We start from the raw sequence: 26523 nt of genomic DNA, 5'->3' as shown, positions 1-26523 counted from the left end.
TAATTCTCTGCTGGACCCCCGAAGAAGACCCACCGATGTAAATACAAGTGCAAACCCGGACAAACACAGGTTTTAAAGCAGGAAGTTGAAAGGATAGAAGCAGCCCAAAATGGCAATAGTACAACAAAGTAGAGCTATAAACCACTCCCCTAGCAATAGATAGGCTGTTCAGAGCTTATCACTGCCACTGATAGACTGCAAAACTTCCTTCTATCTCTGGAAGGTCTGGTCAACTCACAACACACTACATAGTCCTGAAATCAGCAAATCTGAGATCTGGAATATCCTGGTTTAAAGAAAGGCAGGAAACAAGGAGGCAGGTAGGATTTTTGTAGTAGTTTTTTTCAGAAATAGGGAGGCAGTAAATGCAGGATTAAAGCACACTTATAATGCTCTAAATGGCTAGCACACTTGAGTGTGTAGTCTTTAACATTTAAATACAATTTAAAACAGATGATCTGGTAAATTGCAATGTAAAAACCGTCAGAAATGCAGTTAAATAACCTCATACAGTCACAACGCACTTACAATAAGGTGCGGAAGGTAAAAATAAGCAGAAACAGATATTTTGATCAATTAAAGTCTGTCTCTCTCCTTTCTGCTGCTGTAATTCTCTGCCGGATGCCCCAAGAGGAACTGTCGAGGTAAATACAAGTGCAAACCCGGGCAAACATGGGTTTTAAGGCAGGAAGTTTAAAGGGATAGAAGCAGCCAAAAACAGCCAATAGTACAACAAACTAGAGCTGTAAACCACTCCCCTAGAGATAGATAGGCTGTTCAGAGCTTACCACTACCACTGATAGGCTGCAAGACTTTTTTCTATCTCTAGAAGGTCTGGACAACTCAAAACACAATATACAATCCTGAAATCAGCAAATCTGAGATCTGAACTATACTTGTTTAAAGAAAGGCAGGAAACGAGGAGGTAGATAGGATTTTTGTAGTAGTTGTTTTACAGAAATAGGGAGGCAGTAAATGAAGGATTAAAGCACACATAATGCTCTAAATGGCTAGCACACTTGAGTGTGTAGTCTTTAACATTTAAATACAATTTAAAACAGATGATCTGGTAAATTGCAATGTAAAAACCGGCAGAAATGCAGTTAAATAACCTCATACAGTCACAATGCACTTACAATAAGGTGCGGAAGGTAAAAATAAGCAGAAACAGATATTTTGATCAATTAAAGTCTGTCTCCTTTCTGCTGCTGTAATTCTCTGCCGGATGCCCCAAGAGGAACTGTCGAGGTAAATACAAGTGCAAACCTGGGCAAACATGGGTTTTAAGGCAGGAAGTTTAAAGGGATAGAAGCAGCCAAAAACGGCCAATAGTACAACAAACTAGAGCTGTAAACCACTCCCCTAGAGATAGATAGGCTGTTCAGAGCTTACCACTACCACTGATAGGCTGCAAGACTTTTTTCTATCTCTAGAAGGTCTGGACAACTCACAACACAATATACAATCCTGAAATCAGCAAATCTGAGATCTGAACTATACTGGTTTAAAGAAAGGCGGGAAACGAGGAGGTAGATAGGATTTTTGTAGTAGTTGTTTTACAGAAATAGGGAGGCAGTAAATGCAGGATTAAAGCACACTTATAATGCTCTAAATGGCTAGCACACTTGAGTGTGTAGTCTTTAACATTTAAATACAATTTAAAACAGATGATCTGGTAAAGTGCAATGTAAAAACCGGCAGAAATGAAGTTAAATAACCTCACACAGTCACAAAACACTTACAACAAGGTGCAGCAGGTACAAATAAGCAGAAACAGAACTTTTGATCAGTTAACGTCTCTCTCTGTCCTTTCTGCTGCTGTAATTCTCTGCTGGATGCCCGAAGAGGATCCGCCGAGGTAAATACAAGCGCAAACCCTGGCAAACACGGGTTTTAAAGCAGGAAGTTAAAAGGGATAGAAGCAGCCCAAAACAGCCAATAGTATAACAAACTAGAGATGCAAAACCCTCCCCTAGCGATAGATAAGTAGTTCAGAGCTTACCACTGCCACTGATAAGCTGCAAGACTTCCTTCTATCTCTGGAAGGTCTGGTCAACTCACAACACAATACACAGGCCTGAAATCAGCAAATCTGAGATATGGACTATACTGGTTTAAAGACAGGCAGGAAACAAGGAGGCAGATAGGATTTTTGTAGTATTTTTTTTTCAGAAATAGGGAGGCAGTAAATGCAGGATTCAAACACATTTATATGGCTCTAAACAGCTAGTGCACTTGAGTGTGTAGCCTGTAACAGTAAAATACAATTTAAAACAGATGAGCTGGTGAATTGCAAGTTAAAACAGCAGAAATGCAGTTAAATAACCTCACACAGTCACAAAACACTTACAACAAGGTGCGGCAGGTAAAAATAAGCAGAAAAAGATCTTTTGATCAATGAAAGTCTCTCTCTCTCCTTTCTGTTGCTTTAATTCTCAGCTGGAACCCCCAAGAAGATCAGCCGAGGTAAATAAAAGTGCAAACCCGAGCAAACACGGGTTTTAAAGCAGGAAGTTGAAAGGGATAGAAGCAGCCCAAAATGGCCAATAGTAAAACAAAGTAGAGCTGCAAAACCATCCCCTAGTGATAGATAGGCTGTTCAGAGCTTACCACTGCCACTGATAAGCTGCAAGACTTCCTTCTTTCTCTGGAAGGTCTGGTCAACTCACAACACAATACACAGTCCTGAAATCAGCAAATCTGAGATATGGACTATACTGGTTTAAAGAAAGGCAGGAAATGAGGAGGCAGATACGATTTTGTACTAGTTTTTATTTTTTTTTTTTCAGAAATAGGGAGGTAGTAAATGCAGGATTAAAACACACTTATAAGGCTTTAAACAGCTAGCACACTTGAGTGTGTAGCCTGTAACAGTAAAATACAATTTAAAACAGATGATCTGGTAAAGTACAATGTAAAAACTAGAAGAAATGCAGTTAAATAACCTCAGACAGTCACAAAACACTTACAACAAGGTGCGGCAGGTAAGGGATAGAAGCAGCCCATAATGGCCAATAGTACAACAAACTAAAGCTAGAAGCCACTCCCCTAGCAATACATAGACTGTTCAGAGCTTACCACTGCCACTGATAGGCTGCAAGACTTCTTTCTATCTCTGGAAGTTCTGGTCAACTCACAACACACTACATAGTCCTGAAATCAGCAAATCTGAAATCTGGAATATACTGGTTTAAAGAAAGGCGGGGAAACGAGGAGGTAGATAGGATTTTTGTAGTAGTTGTTTTACAGAAATAGGGAGGCACTAAATGCAGGATTAAAACGCACTTATAAGGCTCTAAATGGGTAACACACTTGAGTGTGTAGCCTGTAACAGTAAAGTACAATTTAAAATGGACGATCTGGTAAAGTGCAATGTAAAAACCGGCAGAAATGCAGTTAAATAACCTCACACAATCACAAAACACTTACAACAAGGTGCGGCAGGTAAAAATCAGCAAAAACAGATATTTTGATCAATTAAAGTCTCTCTCTCTCTCTCTCACTCTCTCTTTTCTGCTACTGTAATTCTGTGCTGGACACCCCAAGAGGATCCGCCGAGGTAAATACAAGTGCAAACCCGGGCAAACACAGGTTTTAAAGCAGGATGTTGAAAGGGATAGAAGCAGCCCAACACAGCCAATAGTACAACAAACTAGAGCTGGAAACCACTCCCCTAACAATAGATAAGCTGTTCAGAGCGTACCACTAGGCAAGACTTCCTTCTATCTCTGGAAGGTCTGGTCAACTCACAACACAATACAGTGTCCTGAAATCAGAAAATCTGAGATCTGATCTATTATGGTTTAAAGAATGGTGGGAAACAAGGAGGCAGACAGGATTTTTGTAGTAGTTTTTTTTTTTTTTTTGCAGAAATAGGGAGGCTGTAAGTGCTGGATTAAAGCACATTTATAAGGCTCTAAATGCATAGTGCACTTGAGTGTGTAGCCTTTCACAGTAAAATACAATTAGAACAGATGATCTGGTAAAGTGCAATGTAAAAACCGGCAGAGATGCAGTTAAATAACTTCACACAGTCACAACACACTTACAACAAGGTGCGGCAGGTAAAAATAAGCAGAAGCAGATCTTTTGATCAATTAAAGTCTCTCTCTCTCTCCTTTTTGCTGTTGAAATTTTTTGCTGGATGCCCCAAGAGGATCCACCGAGGTAAATACAAGTGCAAGCCTGGGTAAACACAGGCTTTAAAGCAGGAAGTTGAAAGGGATAGAAGCAGCCCAAAATGGCCAATAGTACAACAAACTAGAGATAGAAACCACTCCCCTAGCAATAGATAGGTTGTTCAGAGTTTACCACTGCCACTGATAGGCTGCAAAACTTCCTTCAATCTCTGGAAGGTCTGGTCAACTCATGTTAGAAAAATATGTATTTGAGCATATGTGAAGTGCTAGTTAAAAGCAAAGTAGTATGCAATGCATTTTATTCTATTAATGACATGACAAGAAAAATGAATTCATATGAAATTGCAAGAAGCCTTTGGAAACTGCAGTGTGCCTTGTTGCAAGTTGGCCTCTGACCCCAGCAGCTGCTAGCTAAGCAAGTTTTAATGTTTATGCTTCTCACAAGTGATTATCTGCTGGGTCAGGAAATTAAACGTGTGAAATAATGAAAATCTTCTGCTCTTTCCTGCTGGAACGATTGGCCTTGTATATGCTGTTAGATAACGCACAGCTGTGGGGAAAAATGTTACATCGGAACAAAGAGGTGGTTAGAGAAATGTATTAAAAGACTGAATCTGCTATTGTATTTGAACCAACTTGGAACCTCGAATAGTAACTTCTACAGAAAGACATTATAACTGACCAAGTGGTTAGCAAGGCTATATTGTTACCAGAGGAAAACTTTTTTTTAAAAATATAGCATCAGCATCTTTTATGAATAGAATATTGTAAGCTAAAGTGATGTAGATGTCCTGTGACTGACCACGTCAGTCAGGTGAGCTTAGACTAAATGTGAATGACTATAAAAATTGTGTACTTCCTGCTTCATGTCAGACAAAATTCTGTACTTGTACGTTTTTTGCCTCCTGGTGTACACTAGTAAAATTTTGAACCTGTACCTCCTGTGTATTGATCTTTTATTTTATTTAACAGTTTGGTCCTCTCAAGCCGGAAATCCCTCAGAAGCTGCAGATCAGAGCGTACCGGCGGTCGAATACTGCATGCAGGAGAAGCTACCAAAATGGTTCTTCTTGAATGAAAAGACCTCCGACTGAATTGTCGTTTAAAGAGGCTGGCCACTTTCTGATCTGTGGCCGAAGAGCAGATCTGTACTTGACTGTTCAATACCGGAGGCTCAGGTAGGAAAACTTTTTCCTTTTTTCTGTTTTAGATCAGGGACTAGGTTACAGTAAATGTTGTCAAGATTTGTTATACAGATCAGGGGCAAGAGGAATTACTGTGTATTTGGTCATAGATCAGGGTAACAGAATAAGGTAGGCAGTTATTCTAGATAAACGGTGAAAAGAATTGAAACTGTGGTACCACATGATAAGAAGGGTTACATAACATTTTCTTTTAATATGGGAAATCAGTGCACTAAAACATCGCGAGACCCGCCCCTAACCGAAGATGCAAAATATATGCAATCACAACGTGCTGATAATGTTAGATATTACACGAAATGGGTTAACAAATATGAATTCGACGGTAAATTAGATAAACCTTCACTGGTTAAACTCCTTAAACAACTCAAATCAGATGCGAAAGGTCAGGCAAAAAAACAATGGCAATTAGGTATTCCTCAGGCACACAGGTGGATTGAGGAAGCAAACCGTAGGGAACAAAAGAGTAATAATTCAAAGACATTGTTCTTAGACAAAGAGGATAATAACATAGTAATAGCAACGGCTCCTCCTCCTCCGCCCCCTCCGCTACCTTTTCCAGGATATGAAGCGGGTGGACAAGCTGGCCCACCTCCGCATTATCCTGATGTCTCAGTGAAATCAAAATCATTTGTTAGAGATCCCATTGAAACTAGGTCCCGAACACATAAAACACAGGGGGACATAGAATCATATCAAATGGAGAGAAAGCTACAAGATGAGAGTGAGGAAGAAATATGTCCGCTTATAGAGGTCCCAAATCCTCAGGCAGGACAGGTAGGGCAGGACCCAACCCTCTTAGTATATAGGCCGTGGACACCAGAGGATATCCGGAAGGCTACTGAGGGAATTCCCCATCCAAAAGTTAATTTTACGAAATTCTTAGAAGACTTACAAGGTATGAGGCTGAGTTACCACTTGAATGGGGAAGAAGTAGAAAAAGTAGTTAGACAAATTGTAGGTCCAGATTGGCACATGATTTGTGGCACCTGGAATCCTCGTAATGCAGAGTTCAAGCCACTCCCACATAGTGACGCAGAACCAGACAATAGGGTGAAAGGCCTTACAGACCGAATCTCTGAGAAATGGAAACCTAGAGCAGACTGGACTTGTATTAACCAATGCATACAGCAAGAAAATGAAACGGTAGATGGGTACTATGCCAGATTATTGGAATGTTTTAATAACCATAGCAGTATGACTGTTCCTGAAAATCAAACAAATGATTCCCCGTATGAACAACAATTGAAAAATGCATTTTTTAAAGGGTTGCATAGCACCTATCAGTAGCTTCATTACGAAGCATATGATAGATCATCGAACAAGTAGGTTACAAGCCTTAGTTGAATATGCTAGACATGCTGAAAGACACTTTAATAGCAAAAAGAAAAAGAAAGCGCAAGTCTTCACTGCTGAAGATGGAGCTGAAGTTTATGTGTTACAGTCAGGTGGGGAAGAAAAATGCCCAGGGAAATAAACAGTCTGACAAACGGTCAGAGGATTTTGAGGAAAGGAAAAAGAGAGGTGAATGCTTTAAGTGTGGGAAGAAGAGACATCTAATGAGGGATTGTAAACAGAATAAGAAGGTAACGACAGAGGATAAGGGAGATGAGGACTGACTATATGATAGTGAAGATACACCGTACGAAAGTCAGAAGTCATCGGGAAAAGACAATAAAGAGAGGACAAATGTAAATGTAATAGAAGGAATAGAGGAAGTGCAAGTAGACATGGAGGATGAAGAAAATGAGATTTTAGACTTAGCATTATTGAGCCTAGAGCTCTACCTAGCAGACACAAAACCGGAAGTTACACTTCTGGTGGAGGGAAGGGAAGTTAAATTCCTGTGTGACTCAGGAGCGTCACGGACTCTGATACACCCCTCCAAGTTACAGGAACATTCAGAATCACCTGATTATATATTAGTGAAAGCTGCAAATGGACAGCTATACCGGGAACCACTTTCCCATGTTATAGCAATAACTGACCCTGTTTCAGGTATGACTCAAAGAAGTAAGATTGTTGTTTCTGCAAAGTGTCCAGTGAGTCTATTGGTAGAGACCTTATGCAGATATTTGGCATAGTAGTAGTTCCAACTATACAGGGTATGGAGGCACATAGGCAAATGGATACTTTTGTGGTGCGATCGGAGGGTGAGACTTTTTATTGGTACAGCCAGGACCTAGTTACGACTGGTCCAGGGGCAGTAACCGAGGAACTGATGAACGTAGCCATCAGTAAAACCCCCTCTCTTGACACTGATCGACAGCATTTGTTACACTGTACTCTATACTACTGTAGCACACCAGGACCTGATAAAGAATATGAGCGAGAATTGTTCAGAAATCGTGCAAACAGATTAGTATTACGTACTCTATACTGGGATACTGAGGGAAACAGTGTTGTTAGCTGTTCATTACCTCAAGAATTCCTTGCATTATACAAATCTAATCGATTACCACATGTCAGTTTAACAAAGAACAAAAACGTAAAATGGGCGGACTTAGGAGAAAAGGTAACAAGATGGGAAAAACAGACTGATTTAGAATTATCAGAATGGGGAATACAGAAACAAAAGTTAAATTGGTTAACACAGACGCACCCAGCTGTACACTTGCAGTCTAGCGAGGACAGCTGATTAGCATTTTTATTAGAAGAAGAAGAAAAAGCCTTATATGATATACCAAAGACTCTTTGGTCAACAGGCAAGTCAGATGTAGGACTTATTCGAACAGCAGGACCGGCTACTATTACACCAAAGTCAGCATTTAGACCACAGAAAAGACAATACCCTTTGAGGAAAGATGCAGAAATAGGAATCAAACCTATAATAGCAGCATTACTCAAGGAAGGAGTACTGGTAGAATCTCCTGATTCACCATGTAATGCACCCTTATTTCCTGTAAAAAAAGCAAACGGGGAATGGCGTATGGTTCAGGATTTACAAGCTGTAAACAATGCAGTAATACCTAGAGCACCTACGGTGCCAGATCCACATACCTTGTTAAACGACCTGAAGCCTCAACAGAAATATTTCTCTGTGGTAGATATCAGTAATGCTTTCTTTTCAATACCTATACATCCTGATAGTCAATATTGGTTTGCATTTACATTTCAGGATAAAAGGTATACTTATACTTGACTACCACAGGGATATTGTGAGAGCCCAATGATATTTGCACAAGAAATGGCTAGCAACCTGGCAGGGTTCACCCCACCAGGAGGTAGTCAAATTCTACTTTACGTAGATGACATTTTGCTAGCAGGCCCCACCCAGCAGCAATGCAGGGAGGATACCATAGCACTGTTGAAATTCTTAGCAACACAAGGACACAAAGTAAATAAAAGCAAATTACAACTCTGGAGAAAACAAGTAAGATACCTAGGATATGTAATATCCAACGAAGGTAGAATATTAGACGAGGATAGAAAGACAGCAATTTTACAAGCACCCAAACCAGCAACCAAGAAGGAAATGATGTCCTTCTTGGGAACAACTAATTTTTGTCGGAGTTGGATACCAAACTATGCTTTGGAATCTGCTCCACTGACTGATTTGATATACAAAACGCCAATGGCAGCACAAGATTTATTGCAATGGACAGCCAGTGCAGAAACAGCTTTCTGCAGGTTGAAGCAATTGATAGCTTCTTCATTAGTTTTAGGACTCCCAAATTATCATAAACGTTTCTTTCAAACTGTAGATTGTAAGCAAGGATATATGACATCAGTGTTGACGCAACAACATGGGGATAAGCAATGCCCCATAGCTTACTATTCATCACAGTTAGACCCAGTGGCGCGATCCTTGCCTCACTGTGTACAAGCAGTGGTCGCAGCTGCAATGGCAGTACAGGCCTCGGCCTCAGTGGTGTTGTTCCACCCTCTCACATTGAGAGTGCCTCATGCAGTCACGATAATTTTACTGCAAGAAAAAGTAGCATATCTCTCTCCTGCTAGACATCTTTCATGTATGACTATACTACTGAGCCAACCTCATATGACAATTGAACGATGTACGACGTTAAACCCATCAACATTGCTCCCAACTCCTGCGGATGGCACAACGTACAGTTACCTGCAGGAAATTGAGCAGATAACCTTACCTAGACAGGATCTCACGGATATGCCCTTGGATGATGCTGAGGTGACATATTACGTGGATGGCTCATGCAGAAGGGGCCCTACAGGAAAGAATCTAGTGGGGTATGCAGTAGTTACAGACACTGAAACTTTAGAAGCCCAATCCTTACCACATAACTTGTCTGCACAAGCAGTAGAATTGATAGCTTTAACACGAGCTTGTACCTTAGCAAAAAGCAAATGTGTAAACATATATACTGACAGTCAGTATGCTTTCTCTACCGTACATGTTTTTGCACAGCAGTGGAAAAATAGGGGAATGGTAACATCTAGTGGCAAACCAATTAATCATGCGCAATTTATTTTGGAATTGTTAGAATCTATCTAGTTACCTACTAAAGTAGCTATTTGCAAATGCGTAGCTCACACAAAACAACAGGACAGAATTTCAAAAGGTAATGCGAGAGCTGATGCAGGTGCGAAGCAAGCAGCTTCAGACTCAGAAACTTTACTTTTAAACGAGGAATTACAACCCTCTGAGATTTTAGATCTAGAAATGTTAAAAATGATGCAGATGCTTACTACAAAAGCAGAAAAACAAAAATGGGAAAAGCGAGGCGCAATTCTCGAAAACGGACTGTAGATCTCCAAAGAGAAAAAAACAATATTGCCGTCTAATTTATTTAGATATGCAGCTTTGTTGAGCCATGGGCAGTGCCATGTCTCAACAGGGGGGATGGTACCGTTAGTAAATCGAATATTCCAAACATATGGATTCACAAATTATACAAAAAAATTTTGTGCAGCATGTCACACTTGCAACAAACACCATGCACAAGGGGCATTTAAACCTAAGCAAGGAAGCTTTCCTATACCACCATATCCGTTCCATACTATTTGCATGGACTTCATAGAATTGAATAAATGTGACGGAAAAAAGTATTGTCTTGTCATTGTAGATATGTTTTCTAAATGGGTAGAAGCCTTTCTAACCAAAAATCTGGATGCAGCAACAGTGGCAAAAGCCCTGGTAAAGGAAGTAATCCCTAGGTTTGGCATACCGGAGAGGATTTATAGTGACAATGGTACACATTTCGTCAACCAAACTATTCATCAGCTAGGACACTTTTTTGGAATTTCCTTGAAAAACCATTGTGCCTATCACCCACAGTCTGCAGGACTGGTGGAGAGGTACAATGGAGTCCTCAAGAGTAAGCTTAGGAAACTAGTTGAGGAAACTCAGAAGAGTTGGATACACTGTTTGCCTTTGTCACTGCTGAGCATGAGAACAGTTCCAAATGTGAAGGGTTTGACTCCCTTTGAAATGGTGTTTGGGAAGGCATATTATGTACCTCAGTGGAAAGCTCTCATGCCTGCAGACTAAGAGGCTGACAGTTCACTAGCTAGCTATATGAGGAAACTGTTAACAAATAAATCTGTTTTGCAGTTTAACTCTTTTTCAGATAAAGGACAGACCAGACCGTTGGAAGCAGTTCTGGCCCCGGGGTCCTGGGTTTGGCTGAAGGTGACGAAGAGGAAGAATTGGGCGAGTCCAAAGTGGGAAGGACCGTACCAGGTACTGTTGGTGATGCCTACTGCAGTCAGAGTTGCTGAGAGAACATCCTGGGTCCATTTGACGCATTGCAAACCGGTAAAGAACTTTCAACTTGATAAAAACTTTGTGACTGACACACAACAAGGGCAAAATGGCCAAGGATAAAGCAAGTAGAAATGCAGATCAACCCCAGAGATGTTGCATAATCATTTTGTTGAGCGTGCATTTATTAACTATAATTGTGACAATTTTCTTCTTGTTGTGGTTTTTCCTGCACTCAACCACACAAGTGAAAGTGGAAAGACGTGATGAATTGTCTATAGATTGGCATCCAAACTTTAACACATACCTAGCCATGAAGCGTGTATATGCTGAGACTATGAACATTTCAAATTGCTGGGTTTGTACAACTATACCAACATCATATGGAGGACTGTTAATATCCGCTGTCCCTCTGGGGATCAATGAGACTTGGGAGAATTTGCTTTTTGACATGGGAACTGTGAGATCACAGGACAAAATAGCATTGTATTTACCTGTTACACAGAAGGGAATTGTGTGTTTTTACAAAAACAACACTTTCCAAGTGGGTTGGAGCAATTGTAATATAACCATTTCTTATAAATGTTATATTAAAGTTAGAGATGGGAGTACTGTTTGTAATATCGACTATGATTCATATCTGAGTTCAATGAAAACAACATTGGGTGAAATGCGAAGAAATTCTGTTTTAATTAAGCAGTTGTCTATCATAGATAAGAAAATGTTTCATACAGGGCTGGCACGTATCAGCACTAAAGTAGAAAATTGTTATTTTATTTGTGGGAAAAAGGCGTACAAATGGCTACCTGAGAATTGGTCTGGCAGTTGTTTTTTGGGTTATCTGGTTCCGGCCATAAGACACACTGCAGAATTGCCTCTGGGTAAGATACGAAACATGAGAGATGTTGTCCGAAAACCTGAAAATCCAGTCGAGAAACCTGTGAATCCAGTGGGGCGGATTGAAGCTGGCTGGAAAGACCATAATTCCGTGAAGGACAAAGACAAATTGACTCATATGGATTTGAGTGACAGTGTTATATCTTGGGCAGGTATACTCCCAGCATATGGTGCAATCAAATCAATCTGGGAGTTGAGAAAGCTGTCAAAACTTCTCGAAGTAATAAGTAATGCGACTTTTTCTGCCCTTGAACTAGTGACTGATGAACTGAATGCAATGAGAACTGTCGTGTTACAAATCGGATGGCTCTTGACTTCACCCTAGCAGCGAGAGGTGGTACGTGCGCGCTTATCAAAGAAGAATGCTGTGCGTTTATTCCAGATAACAGGCACGAGATTAACAATCACCTAGAGGTAATTCAGCAAGTGTCGGCCATGACTGAACCAGGCCCAAACCCACTGACGAACTTTTTTCAGAATCTGTTTGGGGGGTGGGGTTCCATCCTAATGAATATTCTGATTGCTATTTGTGTAGGTTTACTCCTATTAGGAGCGTGTGCCTGTTGTGGAATTCCCTGCATGAAAAGATTAATCAAAGATTTAATTGATGTATCTGTTACTGAAACCTTGTACCAAGATATTGAGTTTGAAAAATTAATCCCAGATGAAATTCTTTCTGAAGTATAAACTAAATGACTCACCTAGCTGAGAATCCTTGGTGGAAGAGGTTAGGAGAAGAAATGACATGGAAAATGTTAGAAAAATATGTATTTGAGCATATGTGAAGTGCTAGTTAAAAGCAAATTAGTATGTAATGCATTTTATTCTATTAATGACATGACAAGAAAAATGAATTCATATGAAATTGTAAGAAGCCTTTGGAAACTGCAGTGTGCCTTGTTGCAAGTTGGCCTCTGACCCCAGCAGCTGCTAGCTAAGCAAGTTTTAATGTTTATGCTTCTCACAAGTGATTATCTGCTGGGTCAGGAAATTAAACGTGTGAAATAATGAAAATCTTCTGCTCTTTCCTGCTGGAACGATTGGCCTTGTATATGCTATTAGATAACGCACAGCTGTGGGGAAAAATGTTACATGGGAACAAAGAGGTGGTTAGAGAAATGTATTAAAAGACTGAATCTGCTATTGTATTTGAACCAACTTGGAACCTCGAATAGTAACTTCTACAGAAAGACATTATAACTGACCAGGTGGTTAGCAAGGCCGTATTGTTACCAGAGGAAAACTTTTTTTAAAAAATATAGCATCAGCATCTTTTATGAATAGAATATTGTAAGCTAAAGTGATGTAGATGTCCTGTGACTGACCACGTCAGTCAGGTGGGCTTAGACTAAATGTGAATGACTATAAAAATTGTGTACTTCCTGCTTCATGTCAGACAAAATTCTGTACTTGTACGTTTTTTGCCTCCTGGTGTACACTAGTAAAATTTTGAACCTGAACCTCCTGTGTATTGATCTTTTATTTTATTTAACAACTCACAACACAATACACAGTCCTGAAATCAGCAAATCTGAGATATGGACTATACTAGTTTAAAGAAAGGCAGGAACAAGGAGGCAAATAGGATTTTTGTAGTAGTTTTTTTTTCAGAAATAGGGAGGCAGTAAATGCAGGATTAAAATACACTTATAAGGCTCTAAACGGCTAGCTCACTTGAGTGTGTAGCCTTTAACAGTAGAACACAATTAAAAACAGACGATCTGGTAAAGTGCAATGTAAAAACCGGCAGAAATGCAGTTAAATAACCTCACACATTCACAAAACATGAAAAAGTGCAGCAGGTACAAATAAGCAGAAACAGATCTTTTGATCAATTAAAGTCTCTCTACTTTCTACTGCTGTAATTCTCTGTTGGACCCCCCCAAGAAGATCCGCTGATGTAAATACAAGCACAAACACGGGTTTTAAAGCAGGAAGTTGAAAGGATAGAAGCTGCCCAAAATGGCCAATATTACAAGAAAGTAGAACTGCAAAACCCTCCACTAGTGATAGATAGGCTGTTCAGAGCTTACCACTACAACTGATAGGCTGTAAGACTTCCTTCTATCTCTGGAAGGTCTGGTCAACTCACAACACAATACAGTGTCCTGAAATCAGCAAATCTGAGATATGGACTATACTGGTTTAAAGAAAGGTGGGAAATGAGGAGGCAGATACGATTTTGTAGTAGTTTTTTACTTTTTGTCAGAAATAGGGTGGCAGTAAATGCAGGATTAAAACACACTTATAATGCATTAAACGGCTGGCACACTTGAGTGTATAGCCTGTAACAGTAAAATACAATTTAAAACAGATGATCTGGTAAACTGCAATGTAAAAACCGGCAGAAATGCAGTTAAATAACCTCACACAGTCACAAAACACTTACAACAAGGTGCGGCAGGTAAAAATAAGCAGAAACAGATCTTTTGATCAATTAAAGTTTGTCTCTCTCCTTTCTGCTGTTGTAATTCTTTGCTGGAAGCCCCAAGAGGATCCGCTGAGGTAAATACAAGTGCAAACCCTGGCAAACACAGGTTTTAAAGCAGGAAGTTGAAAGGGATAGAAGCAGCCCAAAAAGGTCAATAGTACACCACACTACACCTAGAAACCACTCCCCTTGCAATAGATAGGCTGTTCAGAGCTTACCACTGCCACTGATAGGCTGCAAGACTTCCTTCTATCTCTGGAAGGTCTGGTCAACTCACAACATGATACACAGTCCTGAAATCAGCAAATCTGAGATCTGGAATACACTGGTTTAAAGAAAGGCAGGAAAGAAGGAGGCAGTTAGGATTTTTGTAGTATTTTTTTTCTGAAATAGGGAGGCAGTAAATGCAGGATTAAAACACACTTATAAGGCTCTAATGGCTAGCGCACTTGACTGTGTAGCCTGCAACAGTAAAATACAATTTAAAACAGATTATCTGGTAAAGTGCAAAGTAGAAACTGGCAGAAATGCAGTTAAATAACCTCACACAAACACAAAACACTTACGACAAGGTGCGGCAGGTAAAAATAAGCAGAAACAGATTTTTTGATCAATTAAAGTCTCTCTCCCACTTTCTCTTTTCTGCTGCTGTAATTCTCTGCTAGACGCCCCAAGAGTCTCCGCCGAGGTAAATACAAGTGCAAACCCGGGCAAACACAGGTTTTAAAGCAGGATGTTGAAAAGGATAGAAGCAACCCAACACAGCCAATAGTACAACAAACTAGAGCTGGAAACCACTCCCCTAGCAATAGATAGGCTGTTCAGAGCTTACCACTGCCACTGATAGGCTGCAAGACATCCTTCTATCTCTGGAAGGTCTGGTCAACTCACAACACAATACACAATCCTGAAATCAGAAAATTTGAGATCTGATCTATACTGGTTTAATGAAAGGCAGGAAACAAGGAGGCAGATAGGATTTTTGTAGTAGTTTTTTTTCAGAAATAGGGAGGCAGTAAATGCAGGAGTAAAGCACACTTATAAGGCTCTAAATGGCTAGTGCACTTGAGTGTGTAGCCTTTAACAGTAAAATACAATTTAAAACAGATGATCTGGTAAAGTGCAATGTAAAAACTGGCAGAAATGCAGTTAAATAACCTCACACAGTCACAACGCACTTATGACAAGGTGCGGCAGGTAAAAATAAGCAGAAACAGATCTTTTGATCAATTAAAGTCTCTCTGTCCTTTCTGCTGCTGTAATTCTCTGCTGGATGCCCCAAGAGGATCTGCTGAGCTAAATACAAGTGCAAACCCTGGCAAACACGGGTTTTAAAGCAGGAAGTTGAAAGGGATAGAAGCAGCCCAAAACGGCCAATAGTATAACAAACTAGAGCTGCAAAACCCTCCCCTAGTGATAGATAGGCTGTTCAGTGCTTACCACGGCCACTGATAAGCTGCAAGACTTCCTTTTATCTCTGGAAGGTCTGGTAAACTCACAACACAATACACAGTCCTGAAATCAGCAAATCTGAGATATGGAATATACTGGTTTAAAGAAAGGCAGGAAACAAGGAGTCAGATAGGATTTTTGATAGGGAAGCAGTAAATGCAGGATTAAAACACATTTATAAGGCTCTAAACGGCTAGCACACTTGAGTGTATAGCCTGTAATAGTAAAATACAATTTAAAACAGATGATCTGGTAAAGTACAAGGTAGAAACCAGCAAAAATGCAGTTAAATAACCTCACACAATCACAAAACACAACAAGGTGCGGCAGGTAAAAATAAGCAGAAACAGATCTTTTGATCAGTTAAAGTCTCTCTCTCTCTCTCTCTCTCTCTCTCTCTCTCTCTCCTTTCTGCTGTTGTAATTCTTTGCTGGATGCCCCAAGAGGATCCGCCGAGGTAAACACAAGCTCAAACCCGGGCAAACACAGGTTTTAAAGCAGGAAGTTGAAAGGGATAGAAGCAGCCCAAAATGGCCAATAGTACAACAAACTAGACCTAGAAACCATTCCCCTAGCAATAGATAGGGTGTTCAGAGGTTACCACCTCCACTGATAGGCTGCAAGACTTCCTTCTGTCTCTAGAAGGTATGGTCAACTCACAACACAATACACAGTCCTGAAATCAACAAACCTGAGATCAGGACTATACTGGTTTAAAGAAAGGCAGGAAACAAGGAGGCAGATAGGATTTTTGTAGTAGTTTTTTTTTTCAGAAATAGGGAGGCAGTAAATGCAGGATTAAAATGCACTTATAAGGCTCTAAACAGCTAGCGCACTTGAGTGTGTAGCCTTTAACAGTAAAATACAATTTAAAACAGACGATCTGCTAAAGTGCAATGTAAAAACCGGCAGAAATGCAGTTAAATAACCTCACACAGTCACAAAACATGACAAGGTGCGGCAGGTAAAAATAAGCAGAAACAGATCTTTTGATCAATGAAAGTCTCTCTCTCTCTCTTTTCTTTTGCTATAATTCTCTGCTGGACCCCCCAAGAAGATCTGCTGAGGTAAATACAAGTGCAAACCCGGGCAAACACGGGTTTTAAAGCGGGAAGTTGAAAGGATAGAAGCAGCCCAAAATGTCCAATAGTACAACAAAGTAGAGCTGCAAAACCCTCCCCTAGTGACAGATAGGCTGTTCAGAGCTTACCACTACCACTGATAGGCTGCAAGACTTCCTTCTATCTCTGGAAGATCTGGTAAACTCACAACACAATACACAGTCCTGAAATCAGCAAATCTGAGATATGGACCATACTGGTTTATAGAAAGGCGGGAAATGAGGAGGCAGATACAATTTTGTAGTAATTTTCCAGAAATAGGGAGGCAGTAAATGCAGGATTAAAAGATACTTATAAGGCTCTAAATGGCTAGCGCACTTGAGTGTGTAGCCTGTAACAGTAAAATACAATTTAAAACAGATGGTCTGGTAAAGTGCAATGTAAAAACCAGCAGAAATGCAGTTTAATAACCTCACACAGTCACAAAACACTTGGGTGTGTCAGTTAAAATAAGCAGAAACAGATCTTTTGATCAATTAAAGTCTCTCTCTCTCCTTTCTGCTGCTGTAATTCTCTGCTGGACACCCCAAGATGATCCGCCACAGTAAATTCAAGCGCAAACCTGGGCAAACACAGGTTTTAAAGCAGGAAGCTGAAAGGGATAGAAGCAGCCCAAAACGAACAATAGTACAACAAACTGGAGCTGGAAACCACTCCCCTAGCAATAGATAGGCTGTTCAGAGCTTACCACTGCCACTGATAGGCTGCAAGACTTCCTTCTATCTCTGGAAGGTTTGGTCAACTCACAATACAATACACAGTCCTGAAATCAGCAAATCTGAGATCTGGAGTTTACTGGTTTAAAGAAAGGTGGGAAACGAGGAGGCGGATAAGATTTTTGTAGTAGTTTTTTTTTTTTTCAGAAATAGGGAGGCGGTAAATGCAGGATTAAAACACACTTATAAGGCTCTAAACTGCTAGTGCACTTCAGTGTGTAGCCTGTAAGAGTAAAGTACAATTTAAAACAGACAATCTGGTAAAGTGCAATGTAGAAACCGGCAGAAATGCAGTTAAATAACCTCACACAGTCACAACGCACTTACGACAAGATGCAGCAGGTAAAAATAAGCAGAAACAGATCTTTTGATCAATTAAAGTCTCTCTCTCTCTCCTTTCTGCTGCTGTAATTCTCTGCTGGACGCCCCAAGAGGATCCGCCAAGCTAAATAGAAGCGCAAACATGGGTTTTAAAGCAGGAACTTGAAAGGGATAGTAGCAGCCCAACATGGTCAATAGTACAACATCCTTGAGCTAGAAACCACTCCCCTAGAGATAGATAGGCTGTTCAGAGCTTACCACTACCACTGACAAGCTGCAAGACTTCCTTGTATCTCTGGAAGATCTGGTCAACTCGCAACACAATACACAGTCCTGAAATCAGCAAATCTGAGATCTGGAGTTTACTGGTTTAAAGAAAGGTGGGAAACAAGGAGGCAGATAAGATTTTTGTAGTATTTTTTTTTCAGAAATAGGGTGGCAGTAAATGCGGGATTAAAACACACTTGTAAGGCTCTAAATGGCTAGCGCACTTGTATGTGTAACTTGTAACAGTAAAATACAATTTAAAACAGATGATCTGGTAAAGTGCAATGTAGAAACTGGCAGAAATGCAGTTAAATAACCTCACACAGTCACAAAATTCTTACGACAAGGGGCGGCAGGTAAAAATAAGCAGAAACATGATCTTTTGATCAATTAAAGTCTCTCTCTCACGTTCTACTGCTGTAATTCTCTGCTGGACACCCCAAGTGGATCCACCAAGGTTGGCTTAGTTTCTGGTGTCTTTCCAGGGGGATTCAATATTTATCAGCATGGGAGGACAAGTTAACAGACCGCATTACTTTGAAAAGTATGGCCTGCACCCGTCTCCCCTAGGCTTCCAAATATTAGCTAATACTTTATCTACCTCCTTAGGCCCTTTTTTAGGCAATGCCAAATTAACAAACCTACTGACATAGGAAATGAAACCCAAAGAAATCTAAAGGTGTTACTGCTCAATGCTAGGAGCCTAAGCAAAAACCTCTATACCCTACAAGCTCTCTTTATTCTGAAGAATATAGACATCTGTGCTGTTATAGAGACATAGTTTAAATCTGCAGAAAGTAGTCTGGCAGTTCAAGGCTTCAGTGCTTTCTATACATTTAGACCACCAGTTGCAACAAGGAGAAAAGGTTGAGGAGTCTCAATCTATATTAGCAACAAGCATAACTCTATATTGGTTAAATAGGACAATGCCCTGGAATTTGTCTGTGGTGATCTGTACATGGTTAAACTGTCATACCATAATCCTAGCAAGCTATAGGTTACCCTCCGTGTCCCTAGAATCCCTCACCTCCTACTTAGACCTACTGGAGAAACTTGATATTAAACCAAATGCCCTATGCATGGGAGACTTTAACACAGGGAGGACATGCAGACTCCACACAGAAGGCACCCCAGCCAAAAATCAAACCAGGAAACCTCTTGCTGTGAGGTGACTGGGAAACATACACTGCTCTTATACTCACAGGCACAGTGATTCCTGGACTTATTAACACAAATACCCTTGTCCAGATAGCATGCGCATCCACCAGAGGTTCAAGCATGCTGGACCTGGTACTAACCAATATGAGAGAGTTCTGCAGACCCTACCCCACAGTGTCACATCCTCACTGGTGAGGTCAGACCACAAAGGCGTCTCAGTTTAATAACCCCAGCAAACCCTGTAACAGCTAAGAGCTATTCCAAAGCAAACTATACCCTGTTACTTGATAGTTTATCAAAATTCAATGCCCCTCCTAGCCCGAAGTTCACAACAACCTATGCAGAATTGTTCACAGAGACCCTGTTCAGCTATGTGAATGGCTGTATAGAGCCTGCTATACCTATTAGAAGTAAGATCAAAACAAACTCTAAAAACAAACCATACCGATAAAATCCTAACTTTAATAGGGTATATAAAAAAGGTAAAAAGTCTTGGCTAAAATCAGGAAGACCAACTCCCATAATGATAGGAACTCTCCAATTAAATTAAACAGGAAACTAAGAGGACTAATTAAGTACAACAAGGCCAGTTATGAGGTCAAGATAGCCTTGCAGGCTAAAGACAACAAAAAGGCCTTCTACAGCTATGTCCAAAACCTCAAAGGCAGTGAATATTAATGTGATGAACTGGTGGTCTTTGGTGCCAATTCACTGTGCAGATCAACATAGTGAGTCTGCCAACTGACAAATTCAGCTCAAACTTCAAGCCCCCTCCCCACCATGAAATACCTAGTAGCATAACCCCCAAACTATTATCAGGGAGTAGGTCTTGGGAACACTGGTTAAGGCCAAAAAACAGCCTTAATGGGCCCTAACAGTATCCTGGAATGCCCCTAAATAGCTGGAAATGTGACCTTTATGGACCACTTCAGTCACTTTTCTACTACAGCCTCAAAACAGGCTTTGTACCACAACAATGGAGGACTGCAATGGTTATCCCACTTCACAATGGTGGTCCCCATTAACTGACCCCAGAAACTACAGACCTATTAGTCTGACTACTCTAATATGCAAACAAATTATAATGGAAATGGTCAACAAACACATAGTCAACCTTCAGATGCTGGACCCAACCCAGTTTGGTTTTGTCATGGAAAGATCATGCCTACTAAATCTGATGGAGTTCCTTGAGAAAGTTGCAAAGGCAATGGATGAGGGAAAACCAATGCATACCACCTACCTGTACTTAGCTAAGGTGTTCAGTACAATGCCCTGCTCAGGTATAGTTGATAAACTCAACAAATAGGGCATAAGTGCTTACATAACTCACTGGATTGCCTGCTGATTTACAGACAAGACATAGCAAGTCAAGATTGGTAATACCACATCCACTAACAGACCAGTCACCAGTGGGGTACCTCAGGGTTCCGTGCTGGGGCTGCAGCTATTTGGCATCTATTTCTTAGAGGTGAAGGCTAATATCAAGGCCCTTTGGCTGACCAAGTTCACAGATGACTACACTTTGGGAGCTATCATAGATTCTCTCCATGACATAAATATTTTACAAGAGGATCTATCACAGACAAATGACTGGTGTTAAATTCAAGGGACAAGAAATGTATTACAGTGCCTATTGGGAAAACTGCCCACCCCCAGGATAATTACTCTACCACTAAGACACTCCTAAGAGATGACCTAGTAGTCAGGGATCTGGGAACATATGTAGACAATAATTCTGGCCTTTGAACAACATGTGGCGAAGGTAGTAAGAACATCATTCTATGTCCCCCAACTTATTAGTATGGGCATGGCATCCAGGTCAAAGAAACTCATAGTGCCACTTTATTTGGCCCTTATCTGACCCATCATGGAGTAAAATGCCCCCCTGTAGCATGTACCTGACAAAATATATGCAGCAATTGGAATTCCTTAAAAGGTTCTTTACCAGGAGAATCCAGGCTATAAATACATTGTTCTATACAAATAATTTTAAAGTTTATACAAATTGTCTTAAAGCCTTATCTCTAGACCCTGTCTCCTACAGGTTACTGACAGGCATTCTGTGCCTGGCATATAAGGCATCCTCAGATCCAACTCCGATGGAATTTTTGCACATCCACAAAACAAACAGCATGAGAACCACTAGATACAAGGATTTAAGTGTTACTTGTTATATAAATAAGATATCAGGACATGTTGTTAGTATAGATATATGTCTCAGAGGATCGCCATGCTCTGGAACAGGCTTCTCACCTATGTGTAGTACAATTCATCTCTAACCCATTTTAATCCTAAACTTGACCAATCGATGGGAAATTAGAAATTCATCCCACATCTGGCCCTCCATGTCTCTGATTGGCAGAGGCTGTCAGTAATGCCCAAAGTAACATACTCCTCTCATAACCTCTAGAAAATTCCTAACATACCCCATCCTAATAAATACCCATTATACACAGAAACACAACTGGGCTGGATTGCACAGATAGGCATATAAAGTCCATGGTAGTTGCTGGCCTATTATATTAACTATGGACCTATAATTTCAAATACTAAGGTTTTAGTATGATTGTGGAAAATGTAGTATGAGTATCAGTAATGGCCACTGATAGTTTATCTTTTTATCACAGTATTTGATACTGTGCAAAACAAAATGTTATGATCGAGCTACTAAAACTTGATTTAAGTCCCAGAGTAGTGATCTAGGTAAGAGACTATCTCCATAAAAGGAAATGTCACTGCTTTAAGTGAAATACATTTGTAAGAATGGCTTTATATCAGCTTACCAGCCATCTGTAAATTGATAGAAAGCAACCTCTCATTCATGACCTTGAAAAATAATTTGTGCTGTGTGTATATCTTTTCATCCTTCTTTCAGTGGCAAGTGTTTCCAACTGGAAAGCTCATTTTGTGTTATTTAACCATCACCAATTCTGACATTTATGGTCTGAGAGATTTATTTATTTATTTTTACTTGGCATAGATGTCTTCTTGCATCACATGATGTCATTAGTACTTTTATATTGCTATCCCTTTTATTTATTTTATTATTGCATACTGATGTCTCCTCAAAACCAGAATCAATGAAAATGAAAAATTATTATGTTTTTTTTTCTGTGCTGTGCAGCAACTTCAACTTATTATTTATTTATTTATATTTGTTAACAAGATACAACAATGCGCCTACAAGGACCCTCTTCATAGTCAGCCTGGGAGCGATGACTAGTTAAGTGACTTGCTCAGAGTCAAAAAACATGCTGAAGGAATCAAACCCTAATCCTTTGCACTATGCCAGTAATATTCTGTGCCACTTAGTACTAACATAATAATTCACCAGTTAAGACATGGAAAATCAGCTCTGGCCAGGAACTTTGAAACAGACAAATCCATACTACTAAAACTGTTTGTCAGTACTTTTACATTAAGGTTGCAGTACTGACTGTTACAGCAATCTGTGAGCTGATGGTATGATTACTCTCATTCAGGTACTGCAAACTGAGCATGTGTAGGAATATCCTTTATTCGTTTCTTCATTGTCAGGTGCCTGCGAATGGAAGCTGTATTTTACTTACTGCAGGAATGTATACATCTGTCATATGAATTCCAGATGTTTCCTTCCCCACTTAGCTGCAAGGTAAATAAGTAGTCAGCTGTGTTTTGTCATAACTGACTGAAAGTTATCATTTCACACAGTTAATAAATGCAAACACAATTTGCCTATGGATATGAAGTTATGTAAATAAGAGAAAAAAAAGGAGCTTACTGGCCAAACAAGATAATTTCCCATTTTGTTCATGCAGTACTGGAATACAACTCATCCGTATTCTGATAAATATTTCTCCAAGAATTAACTCTTTGGAAAAACAGTTCCACTTTAGCTGTTTATACGTCTTTGCTGAACTCCAGAAGACCATCTCAAAATATAAAATATAATTGATGGTGCATATATCCACAGCGGTTACAATCATTGCTGCATATGCTAAGACTTTTACTATCACTGCGACATTATCTCCGCAGTTACTGGCACTGCTGCACGTTGTACTTTCTGCTGTGTATTTCCACAACTGTTATCACTTTTTTCCCACAACTGTTTCACTCACTGCTGTATATTGCGACTGCACTTACAATCACTGTTGTGTATTCCCACAGTAGTTACATTCACTACTGCATATCTCACAAACAGCTACACCCACTGCTGTATATCCCAGCAACAGTTATACTCATTGATACGTGCAGATTCATAGGTTCAAATAAGCTTATGACCTGCCGACTTTTAAAAACAATTATGCTGCAATGCCATGTTGAAATGTATTCAATCTCATATAACAAGATGTTTTGGAGGAGGTTAATGACTTAAGTTCTCATTGTAAATGAAATGTATCCCATTACCTTAGAAGGCAATACATCTTTCAGTTTTTCAGTTGCTGATGTTCACTTTTTGTATTATGTTTTCTGAACTGTGTTAGTACATCTGCAGATGCATTCCAGGAATAGACTTAGAAACAAACCAGCCACTGCCTTAAAAAACAGACAGAGGTCACCTATAAGCAATCTAAAATATACATATATTGTATATGGGTATACTTAAATTGATTTAATGCTATTCTAATAGTATGGAGACAAGAATATATACCAACAAACAGCTACAAACACAATACCAAGGAAAGGACACTTTTGACTATACTAGTCGATGTAAACTATGCCTCCTACGTATAATTACACTTCCTCTATAATTCAAGTTTGCCAACCCTGCAATTGTTCTACTATGGAACTACTGCACTTTTTCAACTTTAAGTGGCTTGTTCAAAGGAAACAAAAGCAGTAGGTTTTGTATATATTACTGTATCTACTTTTGTACTAATAATGTTTAATATTTTCTCTGTCTGTATTCTTGTTGGAGCTTTTCTCCCTGGATCTCCATTGAAAATGGGCTCTTTTTAAGGCCAGTGGACTTTCCCGGTAAACAAATGCAATAAATAAATAAATAAATAAATAAATAAATAAATACGTTTCTATTTCTTCCAGTGTTGTTAATGGCAATACTGTACACAATTCTGCGAATGAAAATGCTGTTAATAATATAGGTATAGTACAGACTGAAAGCTCTATAGCAGTTTGTAAAGTTAATGAGCATACTAGTCCGAATGGTCCCATTGAAAGTTCAGAATGTAGTAACAGTGCAATTTTTTCGGTGCAAGGACTGAATATGGAACAATCAGTCAGGATGAAAATTTGTCCCCCTCCTAATGGACAGATTCATTGTTCCAGCCCTTTCATCCCTTTCCCGATAGACCCACAACATCAGGCCAAACGACAGAGGTCTTTCAGCAGGGGGAGGCAGAAATGGAAAGGGTCAGGAGGGGAGCACACGGGTCCCACCCTAAAGAAAATGTGGAAACGTGTAGACAGTCATTCATTTTTAATCTATTTAATAGGGATTTAACGGAAAATGAAATACAAGTCCTGAATAAAGGACTGTCCTTCATTCCCACTAGCAAAAGTGATATATCTGACACCATTATAGATTTTAAAATGTTCACGTGCAATATTCAGCTTAAATTAGAGTATGGTCCGAATACTAATACTGTTAATCAAGTGTTTCATGCTCCTAGCACTTATAGTCCCAACTTATACCCTCTTCTGGATGTCTTTAGTAAGTTAGTGGAGGATGACATACATAGGATAGGCTTAGCGAATAGAAATATGCATAAAAGGAAGAATAATTTAACATTCAAACAAAGGGTAGCCTTGAATGATTTAAGTAATTATACCTCCATAATTATCAGACCAGCAGATAAAGGAGAACTATTCTAGACAGAACATATCTTTCTTAGATGTATTCATTGAGAGACTGGATAATGGTCTCCTGAATACAGGTGTCCATAAGAAAGCATGTTTTAGGAATACATTATTACATAGGAAAAGTATGCATCCTCAGTATGCTTTTAAAAATGTTACTAAGGGTCAAGTTATGAGAGCATCTAGGTTGAATCCGACACAGGATGGCTATACACAGGAGCTCTTAGATTTAAAAATGAGACTTATAATGAGAGAATATGACCCACAAGAGATAGATAAAGCCATTGAGAAAACCAATTTGGTTAGAACTACAAGAGCTAGTCCATATTTCTCTGATTTGAACACACAATTAATCAAAGAGAACTCAGAGAGGAATGGTAGTTACACAGTGAAAGTGCCTATGTTCTATTCTGCAGATACTTATGCATTAAAGAATATAGTACAGAAGCATTGGGACATTTTGTTATTGGATGACAGTATTAAAGAAATAGTAGGCAATGAACCCAAATTCCTTTTTAAGAACAGGAAGAACCTTAAACAAATTTTATGCTATCCCAATTCTCTAAGGAAAGATACTTGTAACAATTATACTAAAGGGACAAAACCATGTCAGAGATGTAATCAGTGTGAGTTTATAGATAACAGGAGCACTTTTATTCACCCAGTTTCCAACTATACTCTTACCCTTCGAGCCACAGCTGATTGTCAAACAGAACATGTTGTTTATCTAGCTAGATGCACATCCTGTTGTGCATTTTATATAGGGAAAATGCACAGGAAGCTTAGGGAAAGAGTTAGGGAACATCTTTATCATATACGTATTGGATCTGAACATAATGCACTAGCAAGACATACATTTATCACAGGTCCAACACATCAATTTAAGTTTTCTGTATTACAGGTTATTACCCCTGGTATACGGGGCGGAGATGTTAAAAATTATACAGAGCGCTGTGAAATGAAATGGATAATCAGATGCAGAGCTGATAAAACACCTGGACTTAACGATAAAGTGCTCCTAAAGCCTATATTATACAATAGGAGACTAAAAGCAGTTAGATAAACAAAGCACTCATGAATAATTTTAATAAATGTATTGTTGTATTTTTAACATTGTGCAATAAATGATTGTTGAAGTAGCATGTGGCATATTATTACTATATTTTATAGTATATGGTGCATTTCTTATTATTAATCCCAAAAAGGTGCTAAGAAAACGGAGCAGAGATGAATATATTACCAGTTCATTTATTTAAGCCACAAGCGTCAAAGCAACAAATACATACACAAAAACCATACATGCCTTAAAACATAAAAGATGCATTTTTGTCTTATGAGATTCG

Source organism: Protopterus annectens, chromosome 9.part0 (assembly GCF_019279795.1).
Source record: "Protopterus annectens isolate FY-2018-M chromosome 9.part0, PAN1.0, whole genome shotgun sequence".
Classification (NCBI taxonomy): domain Eukaryota; kingdom Metazoa; phylum Chordata; order Ceratodontiformes; family Protopteridae; genus Protopterus; species Protopterus annectens.
The sequence above is the reverse complement of the archived record's forward strand: the minus strand, read 5'-3'. Positions refer to the sequence as shown.